The sequence below is a fragment of the Natrix helvetica genome, assembly GCF_964273705.1.
Source record: "Natrix helvetica genome assembly, chromosome: 2".
Classification (NCBI taxonomy): Eukaryota; Metazoa; Chordata; class Lepidosauria; order Squamata; family Natricidae; genus Natrix; species Natrix helvetica.
Genome location: NC_138552.1, coordinates 51436864 through 51451926, shown reverse-complemented (window position 1 = coordinate 51451926; position 15063 = coordinate 51436864).

Genomic DNA, 15063 nt, shown 5'->3' with positions numbered 1-15063 from the left:
AGATAGGACTCACCAGTGCCTTGGAGTAGCTGCAACATGATCAGGAATCAGATCATATTACCATCAGTCCATTGCCATGGACAAATCACTCAATTGCTGGCCAATCTGTTGTTACCAAGCAGCATTATGGACAGCGATAGGGCATGTTAGATCTGCTCATCACAGGCCACTAATAGACTCAGTTGGGTTCCAGAAGGAACTTGGGATTTGTTCCTGAGGATCTGGTAAGCAATTCAGCTGAGGTTTTGGTTGCAGTCTAGAATAGTCATGTGGATTATATTATCCTATGCAACTCTCCCTGGGCCCTGAGTCTGGGACATACCTTGATTATCTGAGGAGCTCTGAGTAGTGAAGTGCCAAAAGAAATGTCAAGAACATTGTTGGAGGGAGCTGAAGAGTTAATCTGACTGAACACAAGTAAGAGGCCAAACTAAGCACTGTGGCAATAAAGGTGGTGAAATACCATTATTTATCTGCCTTTGTTTCATCTACTAGTAGTAGCTCAGGGGTCTTGTTTAGAATGATCTCTTCTCTGCTGAAAAGAGATAGGCAGCTGGACCTTTAACAGTGCCACTATTAGGCATATTCATGCTGTTTGGCAGATAAGATTCCTCAAATTTGCTCACAGTTGACTTCACACTGGACAGTTCCAAGTGAAATGCCAGAAGTACCACCTTAAAGGGTTATCTAGATCAGTGGTGGGATTGAATTTTTTTTTACTACCAGTTCTGTGGGCATGGCTTGGTGGGCATTGCAGGGGAAGAATACTGTAAAATCTCCATTCCCTCCCGATCAGCTGGGACGCGGGAGGCAGGGTATAGATGAGGGCGGGGCCAGTCAGAGGTGGTATTTACCAGTTCTCAAAATTTCTGCTACCAGTTCTCCAGAACTGGTCAGAACCTGCTGAATACCACCTCTGATCTAGATCATGTGTAAATCTGTCATTCCTGAGAAAGTCATCCAAAAGTGTGGATTTGGTTATCACTTTATTAAATCATAGTCCACCTTGGGTTTTTAAGGCAGTCTGGCAGGTAATCAGTACCTGAATCTATGGAGAGGAGAAAGTTCCTCCAGCCTTGAAGAAGATTGAGGGTGTGCTTTAGCTTCAAGAAGCCTTTGCTGAACCCAACTCTTCTGGACAGTTATCATCTAGTCTTCGGTCTTGCTTTTCTTGGGAAAGTTGTTGACAACATGTTTGAACAACACCTTATTTATTTATTAAATTTAGATACTGCCTATCTCACTCTCAGACTTGTAAAAGCTCTTAGAGGAAACAAATTATCCTGACCCATTTCAGTCAGGTTGTTTCAGCTTATGGTACAAAGACCTTTGGTGAAATTGGGATGGTGTGTAAAGGGATTCAAAACTCAGTTTCTTAGAAGTCAACCTGTCCAAGCACTCAGCTGGAATCCATTTAGTTTGGGTGGAGAATCCAGGAAAAGAAATAAGCTGAATCCCCCTGTGCATTCCTATGGGTAGAGTAGCAGGGCAGCAACTTGGAATGTTGCCAACTGTTCTATTTCAAGACTTGCCTGCTTCCTTGCCTCTCATATAGCCTAGAAAAAACTCTATGGTTAAGGGGTTGGAAAGAATGCTTTGCATGGTTCCCCAAGCTTGTTTTTAACTCCTGATTCAGTCCCACAGAGTTAAAAGTTATAGACCAACAGCAGAAAATACTGTTTATTCCATGGTACAATTTTCACTTACTAAAAGTGCAATGGAATAAAGTTGTATTTTCTACTGTTGCTCCTTATCTGCTTTGAACCCCAACATACAAGCGGGTGAAGAATACACACACTTGTTCACACATTTGAAGACTTTATTAATTAAACATTTTCTATTAGCAACAGCAAGTAAAATATTTTACATCCAATTGCTGAATAATATTATAATGAAACTTGAGTCAAGAGTCAGGAAAATATCTACACAATTTATAATGTGTATGGGATTGTATTCATTCACATAGTACCAAAACCTGTTCCATTAACTTATTGTGTGTGTGTGTGTTTGCATCATTCATATATATTTACTCTATTTTATTATGAAGTGCTATTTTGTATTCAGAAAGAGTCAACAACCATAACAAAAGAGTCTGGCAGGTTTGATTAAACAATGCATTCTTATATAGAGACATAAGCGCACACATAATATATTCTAGATCCATAACAAAAAGAGATAAAAGTGATTGAACCATCTGTGAGATGATCTCCATACTTCCTCTTGCAATTTATTGTCTGTTTGGTAACAGGATTAACTTCTATGTAAACTAAATAAAAAGGGTAGCTTTAAAGAATTCAGATTTTTAGTCCAAACACTATTATATTTCCAAAATCAAATATAAAAAGAAATTAATAAGCCAAACTGAATCCATATATATGTGTCACTATTATTCAATTTCAGAAGCCAAGAGAGATAGAGAGCCGAAGAGTATGATCTTCTGGACTGGAAATATTACATTTCTAAATGAACTCCGAGATTAGCGTATAAAATAGTACAATCATGCTTAGAAAACAATCTTATGTAGGCAAAAGTTTAATTCCTCCTGGGAAAGTTAATATATTAGTACAGATTTTATTCTTTTGTAAGTGTATTTGTAAATTGAAAAATCAAACTTTAATAAGCTTGAGAGAAATAAACTATACATTTTTGTTAAGATTGAAAGTACTGTAGTAAACTCCTCATCTCCCAGAATCTTTCATATTTTGTACCTTTTTTGTAAAAAAAATGGAAATGTAAAATATGAATATATATATTAGTAACTCTTTTCTTCTTTAAATCATGTGATCAGAAGTGAAAGTGACACAGTCAATGTTGTGCTTTGGAAAGTAATAAAAATCGAATTGCACTAGCAAATGAAGTTTCTTTATGTAGTATAATTTATGTTATTTTTACCTCTGAAAATTCTGGATATCCACTTCTGGATATTAGAGAAATAGAAATCTTGATAAGCAATGTAATTCTAACTCTTACCAGATAACTGTATTTATTTTCCCTTTGGTTTAACTTGGAACTATATATACCAAGTCACTTCAAACATAGAACTATATATACATGCTTCAAAATGGAACAAAAAAAATACAAGTGCTTCAAATTCATAGTTCCATGTAATTTCTTATCTATACATAAGCATTTTGCACAAATAGCCTTTCACTCTATTTAAGGGGTTTACTACCATATGACAGCCTGATAATATGGATTTCACTGTATTTCATCTATATATATATTTGTATATGAAAAAGGAAGAAATATAATTTGTTCTAAACAAAAAATGGACAATACTCCAGAGAGTATTATTTCATTTGAGACACAGATAAAAATGATTAGGGTTCAGAGAAGCTTTATAAATGAAAGAATCCTTCGTACTTTCTATGAACAGAGTACTAAGATGCTAATGTTGTTGATAAAAGCTTTGGCCAACCAGGATCATGACCACTGAATTAAGATAAAAAATATTGAGCCAAGAAATGAGGCAGAACTTTTCAACAAAAGGTTGCAAGAAGTAGTTCCCAGTGATTGGATTTTAAGCTGCAGCACTAAGCAATTTTGGAGCAAACAGTAATAAAGGGCGATATAGTGAGAGAGCATGAAAGTAGGTTTGAGATCAATCACAGAGCCTGGCGTGCAGGGCCAAATTACTTTTTCATGAATTTTTTATGCTGATATATATTAGGAACTCACAAGGTTCGGAATGTCTGTGCATGATGTCATAAAAAAATACAGAATTAATGTTATTAGGCTTCTTTATGTTTTCTGAACTATTTCATTTAGAAAAATGTGCTCCAGTGTTCCTATAAGACCTAGATGATAAATTATTGTGAGGAAAAGGAGGATTGTTACTTAAAGCAACACAGCAACAACATTCAAAATCAAATTTAGGGAAAGAGAGAGAGGAAAAAAGGATAAAGAAATGCAGAATCAAATACTTGTTCAATCAGGCCTTTATTAGCACTCATTTACAAAACATTTAGCACAATATTTTTTAGCACAACCAAGGTCAGGCTACCAGTTGCGAATACATAAAAAGAAAAACAGAAGTTAGCTATCTGCTCCTGGGGCTCACAAAATTGTTTCTTTAAGGCAGCCTTTCCAACTTTGTACCTTAAGTTTCATCAAAGCTGAACTTCCCACAGATTCTGTCATCACATCTGGAGTGCAGGTTTTAGAAGCCTGCTTTATAAATAGCATCTAAAGCAAATTGAATTAGAACCTTTCTGGCAAATAATGTAAAACAGATTATATGTTTAAAAAATGTTGGCACAATCCACAAGTTTTCCAAGCTAAGCTCAAATGAAAGAAATAAGGACATACTTCCCCTATGCAAACCATCACTGGGCACAACAAATCTGGTTTCTGTCCCATGCCTGTGTCTGAACATTGTTTATGTTCATGGCTACCCTTTCTTAGTATCACTGCATTATTCTGATGTTGTTCCTGAGATCTGGTTCAGTCACTCTCCCAGCTCAGGAGTCACAGCCCTGACTGCTCCTACTACAGTTAGGATCGCTTTGGCCTTTATTTTCCATATCTTCTCTAGATCATCCTTCAGGTCCTCATACTATCCTGTCTTCTAATACTTCTTTCTCCTGAATTTTGTGTCACTTGGCACTCCTACATCTTTTACCATCACTATTTTCTGGTCCTTGTCTACTACCACATCAGAGGTGGTATTCAGCCAGTTCTGACCAGTTCTGGAGAACTGTTAGCAGAAATTTTAAGTAGTTTGAGAACCAGTAAATACCACCTGTGACTGGCCCTGCCCCCATCTATTCTCTGCCTCCCGAGTCCCAGCTGATTGGGAGGGAATTGGATTTTGCAGTAACCTTCCCCTGGAGTGGAATGGGAATGGAGATTTTACAGTATCCTTCCCCTGCCATACCCACCAAGCCACACCCACCAAACCATGCCCACAGAACCAGTAATATTTTTTTTGAATTCCACCACTGTACCACATGTCTGGTTGATTGGCCAGTTTCTGCCTGTCCATTTTGATCTGGTGACCGCCAAGTACTTAGCCCTGATATTCTCCACAATTTTCTGTGGAATCTCCCTTCTGGATTTGAGAAGGTCTAGCACATACACCGTGCAGATGTTCTTGTACATAATGCCAGCTGGTTGGTTGTGCCATTTAGTGTATGATGTTCTTGCCTGCATCTTACACCCTGCCACATGTATTGGGTTATCTCTGAGGCCTCTCTGCACTGTGAGCCCTATTCTATCTACAGTAATTCTTCCGAGGTTGGCAAAATGAGGACCCAGATTGTTGGGGGCAATATGCTGACTCTATAGACTGCTTTGAGAGGACTGTTAAGCACTGTGAAGTAGTCTATAAGTGTAAGTGCTATTGCTATTGTGTTAGACTCCTTGTCAGGGTTCTGAGTAACGCATCCACCAAAAGCAGAACTCTGAGGCAGGTAGATTCCTCAAAGAACATATTTATTGGATACATCATATTGACACAGCTAGTGAAAATCAACTCTAAAAGTTTCCGTGTTTTTTCCCCTAATCAAAAGAGCAAATATTTCCCTCCCCAGATGTCACTGGTCACATAATACTTTCCCTTGAATTAAATTTATTTTAACACAGTCCTTTCACTAGTTCCAAGAAGGTTCTATATCCATTTGCACTAACCCTGAACCTCAACGACTCTCAGAAAGAGTACTCTCAGAAAGAATACTAATGACCTGATGACTGCAAGGAATATAATCCTTCCATTCTCCATTGTCAGAATTGGAGAAGCTTCTTGGATAAGAAGCGAAACACCTTAAAGGAAAAACAAAGAAAGTCCAGTTGCCTTTTGAAAAAGCACCTTTGGGACAACCATGGCCTGGGAGAACTGAGAATCTCTATAGATGTTTAATTTACTTTAACCTCCTTGGAAATTTCTTTCATAGTTGTTCAAGTATGAAAAGCAAATTTGACAAAGAGGTACAAATAGTTATCAATGAAAGAGAACTTAGTATGGGTAGATTATGAATGCCTATAATCTAAGCATTCACCTACGGGGTATATTTACATATTGTATATGAATTGGGAGAATATTGGTTTAACCCATAATTAATTTAGCTAAGCCAAATCATAGGATCTGTTTTATATGCTTATAGATCCTTGAGAGTCAATGATACATCATTTAAATGCAAAACCTACCTCTAAGACTCCATATGTTATGCTGCTGAGCCAAATAAAGACACTCTGTGCTCCTACATTCCTGTGGCTTCCAGGCAATGTTGCATTACAAATAAACAAGAACAAGGAAGGTGACCTCAAGTGTTTGACTGTATTATCACTTTCCTTGGAAACAGGAATAAACGTGATAGCTCTTTAAATGAGTCCTCCCCACCCTGCCAAGTGTAGGAACTTCACTGAATTTTTCCTTGTCTTGCCAATGAATGACTGAACAAAGACAATTAAAATGTCTCTCAGGTGCATATGTAACACCAAGTTTTAAAAGGACTGTCAGCAGCTCCTTCTCAAAGTGAAAAAAGATAAAAGGAACATTTGAAGGTTTTTCTGTATTGAAAAACTTGATTCAAGCAGTGCTTATTCCATTTTGATAGAGTGCTCTTATTGGGTATTATCTGAGGAAAAGAGGGCTGTTTTCATTTTAAATGAAAAGACAACAATTGCTGGTTCCCTCATTTCTTTAGAGTCTTTACATTATTCCAGAAGAAAACAAATGTGAGTGAACTGTTAAACATACCATGTTGTCAAGTTATCAGATTTCTTTAATCAGGCAAGAGGTTTGTCTTTCTGGAACTTGCATGCAGTCAAACCACTGAACAGAATCCATAGATGTGCACAGAAACAATATTGGCTGTTTTTATTGGTTTAGCTCAGGGGTGTCCAAACTTGGGAACTTTAAGACTTGTGGACTTCAACTCCCAGAATTCCCCAGCCAGCATGGCTGCCTGGGGAATTCTGGGAGTTGAAGTCCACAAATCTTAAAGTTCCCAAGTTTGGACACCCCTGGTTTAGCTTCATATACATTTAGACTCTGCAGGTATAATTCTGCTCCCGACCCTAAGTATTTGCACGTATAATAGTAGAATTAAGACTGGACATTATAAAAATTGTTATTTTATTTTATTTATGTCCTGTTGTTACTACTCATAAAATTAACTCAAGGCAGTGAACACATTCAACACACCTTCTTCCTCCTATTTTCCTCACAACAACAATCCTGCAACATGTGCTGGGTTGAGGGAGTGATTAGTTTGGTTTTCATGGGTCAGGAGTGACTTTGTAGCCTGGAGCCTTAACTACTATACATATAAATATTATTCTGAAAAGAAGTCCTATTTGAAAAAGTGTAGCCTAAAATCAGAATGAGTGGGCTGGAGATAGAGATCTGTTTTATATCTCAGTGAGTTTAGTCTCACTTTTTAGATTCCCCATCAGACCTGCTTGAATGTGGAGAGATCTATGCACATTCATTTGAATGAAACCAGAATATTTCTTGCAATTTTGGGTGATTCTTTGGATGAATCTTATCAATAGTTAATAAGAGAATGCTGGCAATTCAATCTGTGATTATATGGGTTGTATCTTTTGTGGCCATGGACAGAATGGGCCGGTGGGCTGCAGATTCTCCATATCTGTTCTAAACTAAGGAGACAGTAGAGCTCTGACATCTTTAATCCTCTGTTGTCTAAGCATCATCACAGCCCTTCAACATGCCACCATGTACTGCATCAACTAGAGCAGTGGTTCTCAACCTTCCCAATGCCATGACCCTTTAATACAGTTCCTCATGTTGTGGTGACCCCCAACCATAATTTGGTGTCTCGGTTCCTAAGACCATCGAAAATATGTGTTTTCTGATGGTCTTAGGCGACCCCTGTGAAAGGGTCGTTCGACCCCCAAAGGGGTCCTGACCCACAGGTTGAGAACCACTGAACTAGAGCATTCAATATGTTAGCAATAGCAGTGCTATAGTTACTTCACTATAGGACTTCTACATGCATAGAGCATGCTTATTAATTTAATGAAAGTCACAGTTGCCTTCTAGATACATTAATCAAGATATCAAGGAATGCTCTAAAGTAGAAGAGACAGCACAATGTATAGTTCAGGATTAAAAATGATCAGTTAAATGAATTGTTTAAGTCAAAGCAACAAAACTAAAAAAATTGAAAACATGAAGTTATGTACTGTTTTAGTTTACTAGGAAATGACTTTAATAGATAAAAAAACTGAACTTCTCAGAGTGGCCTGAACTAAGAGATGGACAAGAATAAATTTGATAAACAAACAATAAAGTAAAGGTAAAGGTTCCTCTCGCACATATGTGCTAGTTGTTCCTGACTCTAGGGGGCGGTGCTCATCTCCATTTCAAAGCCGAAGAGCCAGCACTGTCAGAAGACATCTCCTTGGTCATGTGGCGGCATGACTAAATGCCAAAGGCGCATGGAATGCTGTTTTCTACTTGCATTTTTTATGTGTTTTCGAACTGCTAGGTTAGTAGAAGCTGGAACAAGTAACGGGAGTTCACTCCATTACGCAACACTAGGGATTCGAACCACCAACCTCTCTGATTGAAAAGTTCAGCGTCTTAGCCACTGAGCTACTGTGTCCCTTAGCAAACAATAGTGAGGGAAAAATAACAGAATTATAAGATGTAATGATGAGGTAGAGGTAGAAATCTTAAATTATAAAAAAATTGCCTCATGGTCTCTTAAGGTTTTTAGAAGACCCAAGAAAGAGCCATTCTGTCATCAAAATGGCTAACCACCAATAATAGTAGAAATAATAAATGTAAAACATTTAGAAAACAACATGCGTGAGAAAGATTGCTCTAACTCTGCGTGTCTAAAATAACTTCAAAGTGTCTATTCATTCTATTCTACAGTCATTCTTCTCCCCCATTTCATCAGATTTCAACCTCAGATTGCCCATTTTACTTGCAATTTAAAATACATCAGAATGTAATTGATTCATTTTATTTCAGAGTAGTTTCTTGATTTACAGTTGCAGCACCCCAAAGAAGTACCGTCAATGTGCTATTGTTTAATCAGTACAGCTTCTTTATAATCATCCACAGAGACCCGAAAGTCATGTCAAAGGAACAGCTTTGAACATGGATAGCTAAAAATAGTACAAGCAAAAAAAAAATTGCATCTGTGAGGTGTTGTCTGCTTCTCGCGTGTCATTTTTGTCCCTCTGCTTTCAAAACCATACATTCTGGAGAGTATTGTATCTGTTCAGCTGAGGATTCACCTTAGCTGAAATAATTGGGTATTTTTAGTTTAATTTCATATTAAATTATACGTTGCATCCTGATGCCTGTAGTGCCAGGGGTAGATCTGCTTCATTTATTTTTATTAGGAGGATACCCTCCTCTGCATTCCTTAGTCACAGTGGCAGGTGTGATTTGTAGATGGCAGGCGCTTGTAAAGATGTTTGCTGTGCATTTCTTAAAGTACAAGAATGCTTCACTCAAGACAGCTTCACATGACTGAGCAGCACGTTGGGGGAACATGTCATTACCCTCAGACACACACATGGTCTGGAATCATCAATTATCTCTCCTCTTGCATTATATCAAATTTATCACAGAGGAAATTGTTTTTCTTCATTGCAGTCTATGAAATGGATTAACAAAGCATATTCATGAACAAAATATATAAGAGAGGCATCCTGCATCAGAATCAGCACATTATTTAGAGTACTATGTTATTAAGACAACAGGGAAAAGCAGCCTCCTGAGGTCCAAACTACATATTACATTAAATGTGTTGTCAGACTATACATGCTTGTTTTTCCAGTTTTAATTATCTGCTGCATGGGAGAGCAATCAGAACTGGAACTGAGAATCAGAGAGAGGTATATTTAAAACATTTATCCTCAACCATAATCCTAGCGCAAAACATCCCCTTGTATCAAGGTTGGTATTTGACATTAAAGAAGAGCAAGTGTTAGTGCCTATTATTATGCCAACTTCAACTATAAAAACAATAAGCACATCATTATCCACAGAATTCTGTGGCACTTTGTTTTGAGTTTGCTTATGTAATAAAACAGATAATACAAAGTTTAACCTTTACTCCTTTGAGAATCTAAAGTCCTTGCAGAAAATCAACACATGCAAATAAGACCCTTTCCTGGCCAACAGATCACAGAGTTGGTTCAATCCCAATGTTTATTTGCTAGAGTACTTATTATCTCACACTTATTTTCATATAAAGAGGTGGGTTTTATTTATTTTTTGAAAAACAGTTCATAAAAGGATTCTGGGTGTTTTTGTGATGGGACACTAACTAGGCCCTGTGTTTGGAATTCTTACTTGATGTTGACACTAGTACTGGGACATTGGGAAGTGGAAATTCTTCCCAATACAGATGAACACCACCCTATGCAAACTGAAATAGCAAAATGCTGACATTCACTGGAGTCCCTAGTTCCCAGCAAATTGTGCAACTGACATTCCAATCATCTAGAAAAACGCTATTGTTCTTTGATGCACAGGAGGTGGTCAACTAAAGTAAGATTGTATCTGCATTCCTCTCAGGAAGTCTCAGAAATCCTCTGGGGAATCTTCACAGGATAAATGATATTGATTTTAAAAAAAGGATCAGAAAAAAGCTGCTTTAAGTCAATAGTTAAGGTGCTGGACTAGAGATAGGGAGACCATATTTCCTCGCTTAGACTTGAAAGCTGCTCTGGAGACTTTGGGCCAATCACATTCTCTCAGCCAATCAGCCAACCTCACAGTGAGGTTGTAGTGGGGAAATAGGTGGTGGGAGCAAGAAATATATGCCCCATCTTGAGATGATCAAACACGAAGGCATAAATCTAATAATGAAAAAGCGAAAGCGAAAGAAACCCTAGCCTTAAAGATTCCTAAGCCTAGTCAATATCTATTTTTACCCATATCATAAATTCACTGACATGTTTCTTCAGCAGAAATCTGTAAAAAAAAATATCTGTATAAATTGATCACCTGATGTATGGTACTGTGCTTTCAGTACTGAGAACCCTTGATTCATATCCCATTGAGTCAAGCATCTCACACAATGACTTGAGTAAGTATCTCTCAGTCTAATGTACATTTCAGGGATGTTGTGAAGATAAAACACGGGGAGAACAAGCATGTCTCTGTTGCCTTAACCTTCAGGGGAAAAAAGAAGCCAAAATATAATGAATCAATAAATGAATCAATAGTGATACTTGATACACCCATCATTACATGTCACCAGGATGATTTTATTGGTTTTGACCTGACTAGAAGGAGCCTTATATTTCCCCTTGGACTTGGATTTTCCTTAACTCTTTTTGTTTTCATGTTAAGGTTTGTTTTCATCTTGGGGAAAAAAAGCTTTACGTGAATCTTCACTTTTTCTATTAATCATGTAGAAATGTCTGCATCAAAGATAGTTGAAGAAGGAAGGGGATCCTGTGAAGCTCTCAAGTCCTTACATTACCAGCATTGTCATTCTGTCATTTCTCTTCTTGGTTATGTTATTTTAACTACAGAAGTAATTGCTGATATCAGCCAATGTCTATGTAATACAGAGACGTGCGGTCAGGGGAGGCAGGGGAGGCAGAGCCTCACCGCTCTCATCATGAAAATAAAAAAAAGGGGAAAAGGGAAAAGGCGCTGAGGAGCCTTCTGCACATGTGGTCCGGGAATGGAACCACGTGTGCAGGAGGCTCCTCTAACCTCAGCCTCCCTCCTGCACACGTGGTCCCATTCCCCGCCTTCCTGAGTCAACATGAAGGGGACTGCAGTTCACGCTGATGACGTCACCAGCCTCACCAGCCATAAACCTCACCGCACGTCACTGATGTAATACTTACAATACAAATCTACACAAAGTCGTCAGTTCAGGCTATTTACATAAGCACTATGTAATACTATAGCTCTTTTCTATGATACCAGACTGAAAAATGAGATTCAACAAAAATGTAAATACAAATCAAACTGTACATTTTGAATTTGCCAGTAATATGGAAGGAATAGGAAGCACACAGTGGTGGGTTGCTTCTGGATTTACTACCGGTTCGCAAACCGTGCGCATGTGCAGTCACTAAAAATCAAAATGGTGGCAGCCCAGTAGCAGCAAGGGAACCAATTTGGGGCATGGCAGGCCAGTTCTGCAACCCAGGCCTGAATTCCACTACTGGCTCGGCCGGACCGGGCTGGACCGGGAGCGACCCACCTCTGGAAGCACAACTGTTTCATGTTCCCTGTTCTTTGGAATAAGAGTCCTTTGGAATGAAAATAAGATTCTAGCCTGCAAACCAGATTTCTTATTTAACAAGGTTGGAATGTGCCTTGCTTCCAAAATTCCCCTCTCTCCCTCCCTCCAGGGAGTATTTTTTTTGGGGGGGGGATCATTTTTGCATGATGATCATGTTTTAAAATATACTTGCATTTATACTAAAGTGAGAAAATGGGAGATAGTTTTTACTTTAGAATCCAGAAACCCAATCATTACCTAAACAATGATTTGTAAATTGAGGGTGCAGTATCTAAATGGAGCCTCTGGATGAAACTTGATGTGACAACATAAGATGGTTAAAGCACCAGGCTCGAATGTGGGGGACCAGAAGTTCTAGTTCTGCCTTAGCCATGAAAGCCAGCTGGATGATGTTGGACCAGTCGCTTTCAGTCCAGCTCACCTCACAGGGTGGTTTTTGTGGGGAAAATAGGAGGACGGAGGTGTGTTGGATATGTTCACTACCTTGAGTTATTTGTAAAAATAATAAAGATGGGATACAAATAAACAAATAATTAGTTATGATAGAAAGCACTGGACCCATATCTTGGGTTTAAAATAATTTAACCCTTTGCCTCTCACTGCAGTCTTAATATGCATTGCATGTCCTTTTTACTTCAAAACTCATTGCTTTGATGAAAAGAATTTATCGGAATAACTGATGGGTCACATAAATCATGTATTGTCTAGTTTAAACCTTTGCTCCCTTCAAAAGAAATGTGACAGTTCTATTTTAAGTGGGGAGAGGGGAAGATGTCAGGAAGCCCCAGGAACTTCTGTTTCCTGTTCTGTTTGCATCTAGGCTGAATCTATAACTGCTCCAAGAAATAATATACCCAAAATAAAGCAATTACCAAGAGGAGTCCTTCCTACAAATACATCATTTACTTTGCGTGAGGAAAATGGTTCCTGTTTGTTTCCTTTTAGGTAGTAATCTCCACATCAGGAAGAAGATTGGGGGTGGGGAAACACAACTTATGTGAAAAAGCACACATCCATACATGCAAAACTGGTTGGAAAATACAGTAAGCCTTTGCTTATGTGAACTTTTGCAGAACTGCAGACACACCTGCTCCCCTTGGTTTTTTGTTTGTTTGGTTGGTTTTTGTTACTGCCACTAGCATCCTGCATTTGGATTACAATCTATAAAGGTCCTTTGACATGCAGAATGTGAATACTTGCTGCGGCTGCCAGAACTGCACTAAAGACCAAAATTAGCACACCCAAGGTCAGGCAGCTGGGATGCAATGCCTCATATTTCTGTTGCTGTTTACCTGCTGTTCTGCAGAACTTGGGCACTGTAAGCAGGCATGTCATGTTCAATTCCCTTTCCATCAAGCATTTTAATGCTACTCTCTGCCTTAGCCTCCCTCCAGCCCTTAATGCAGCCTCAATAGGGAAAGGAAGTCTTTTTCAGCTGCTCTGACCATACTTTGAACGAAGTCTTGGAGCAGAACAGCTGCAGAACTTAATTTAGCTTTCCTGTAATGAATTCATTCAGCTCATTCATATGCAAGTCATGATTAAGCACCCACAACTTTAAAATAAGATTTTAAAAAACCCTTCCAATCATTTTAAATGGCACAAGTCGGTGTTAGATTTAAACTGGAGAAGCTTGCCTGACATTTGGAAAATTTCCAAACTGATGCAGGGAAACATAGTAACCTGTGGGAGATGACAGGCCAGAGAAATGCGTATTACATCTGGACTAATTTCAGGCCTTGTTCTACTAGCAGATTTTTTATCATCAGCTGACGCCAGTCTTTTGAGATTGGAATGCAAAAAAGCTATTCTCATGTCCCATTCTTCTTTCTGATGGGAGGTAAGATATTATTCTTCTCTCTCCACTTCCTTCAGAAGCTAAACAGTCTAGAATTCAGGGATGTCAAACTGGTGGCCCATTGGCAGGATGCGACACATGCAGGCCACGCCCACCCCAGATCCGCAAATGGGAAAAATGTCACGAAACATCACATGACACCGTGAGTTTGACACCCGTGGCTTAGATACATCCCATATTTGAACAAACTACAATAATCTCAATTCAGTGATTTCTTCCAGAGATTTTAGTTTTCAGCTCCCCACCCTAAGCCAACATCGCCAAAGCAGTTGTCTGTGTGCAACTCAACGCACCAAGAGAGTGCAGTTACAGGGAAAAGTGACTTAAGGTGCTGTCCAATTATCAATCAAACTATTTAGACAAATTGAAAAACATTTTTTTAAAAAAAGAATTTTGTTTTACTATATGATCATTGTTGAATCAATCACACGACAGAAATGCCACAGGTTTATTGTGAAATGTTCTTCTCTCACTGCAGATGGACCTGATAAGACAGAGTTAACATTGGCTAGGCAAGAATTAACTTTTTCATTATCTGATGGAGGCTAACCCTTCTTCTTCACTCATGTGAATTGAGTTCAATGGAAAGGTAGTAGGGGTGGGTTTCAGCCTATATGCACTGGTACATGCATACTGCTTTGTGAAATTTAACATGCCTTCCCATTCTTGAGCTTCCGGAGGCCCCGTACTGGAACACTCCCTCCCCTGGCCTGTGCCCCCTGACTTGCTTGCTCCCCCCGCCCACCTGCCCAGTTGCCACTCGCTCACCCCACCTGTCCACACTCGCCCATCCACTTCCTTTGCTGGAGCAGTCCACATGGCGCACGCTCCCGTCTCTTTGACAGCCACCTGGTTTCCAATGCGGGTGGGGAAGAAATCCATGCATTTTTCCTCCCTCGTTTCCAATGGGGGGGGGGAATCCATGCAGAGGGAGGAAAAATGCATGGATCCTCCCAATTGAAAACAAGGCGGTTGTGAAAGAGAAGGGACCGCACACCACGTGGGCTT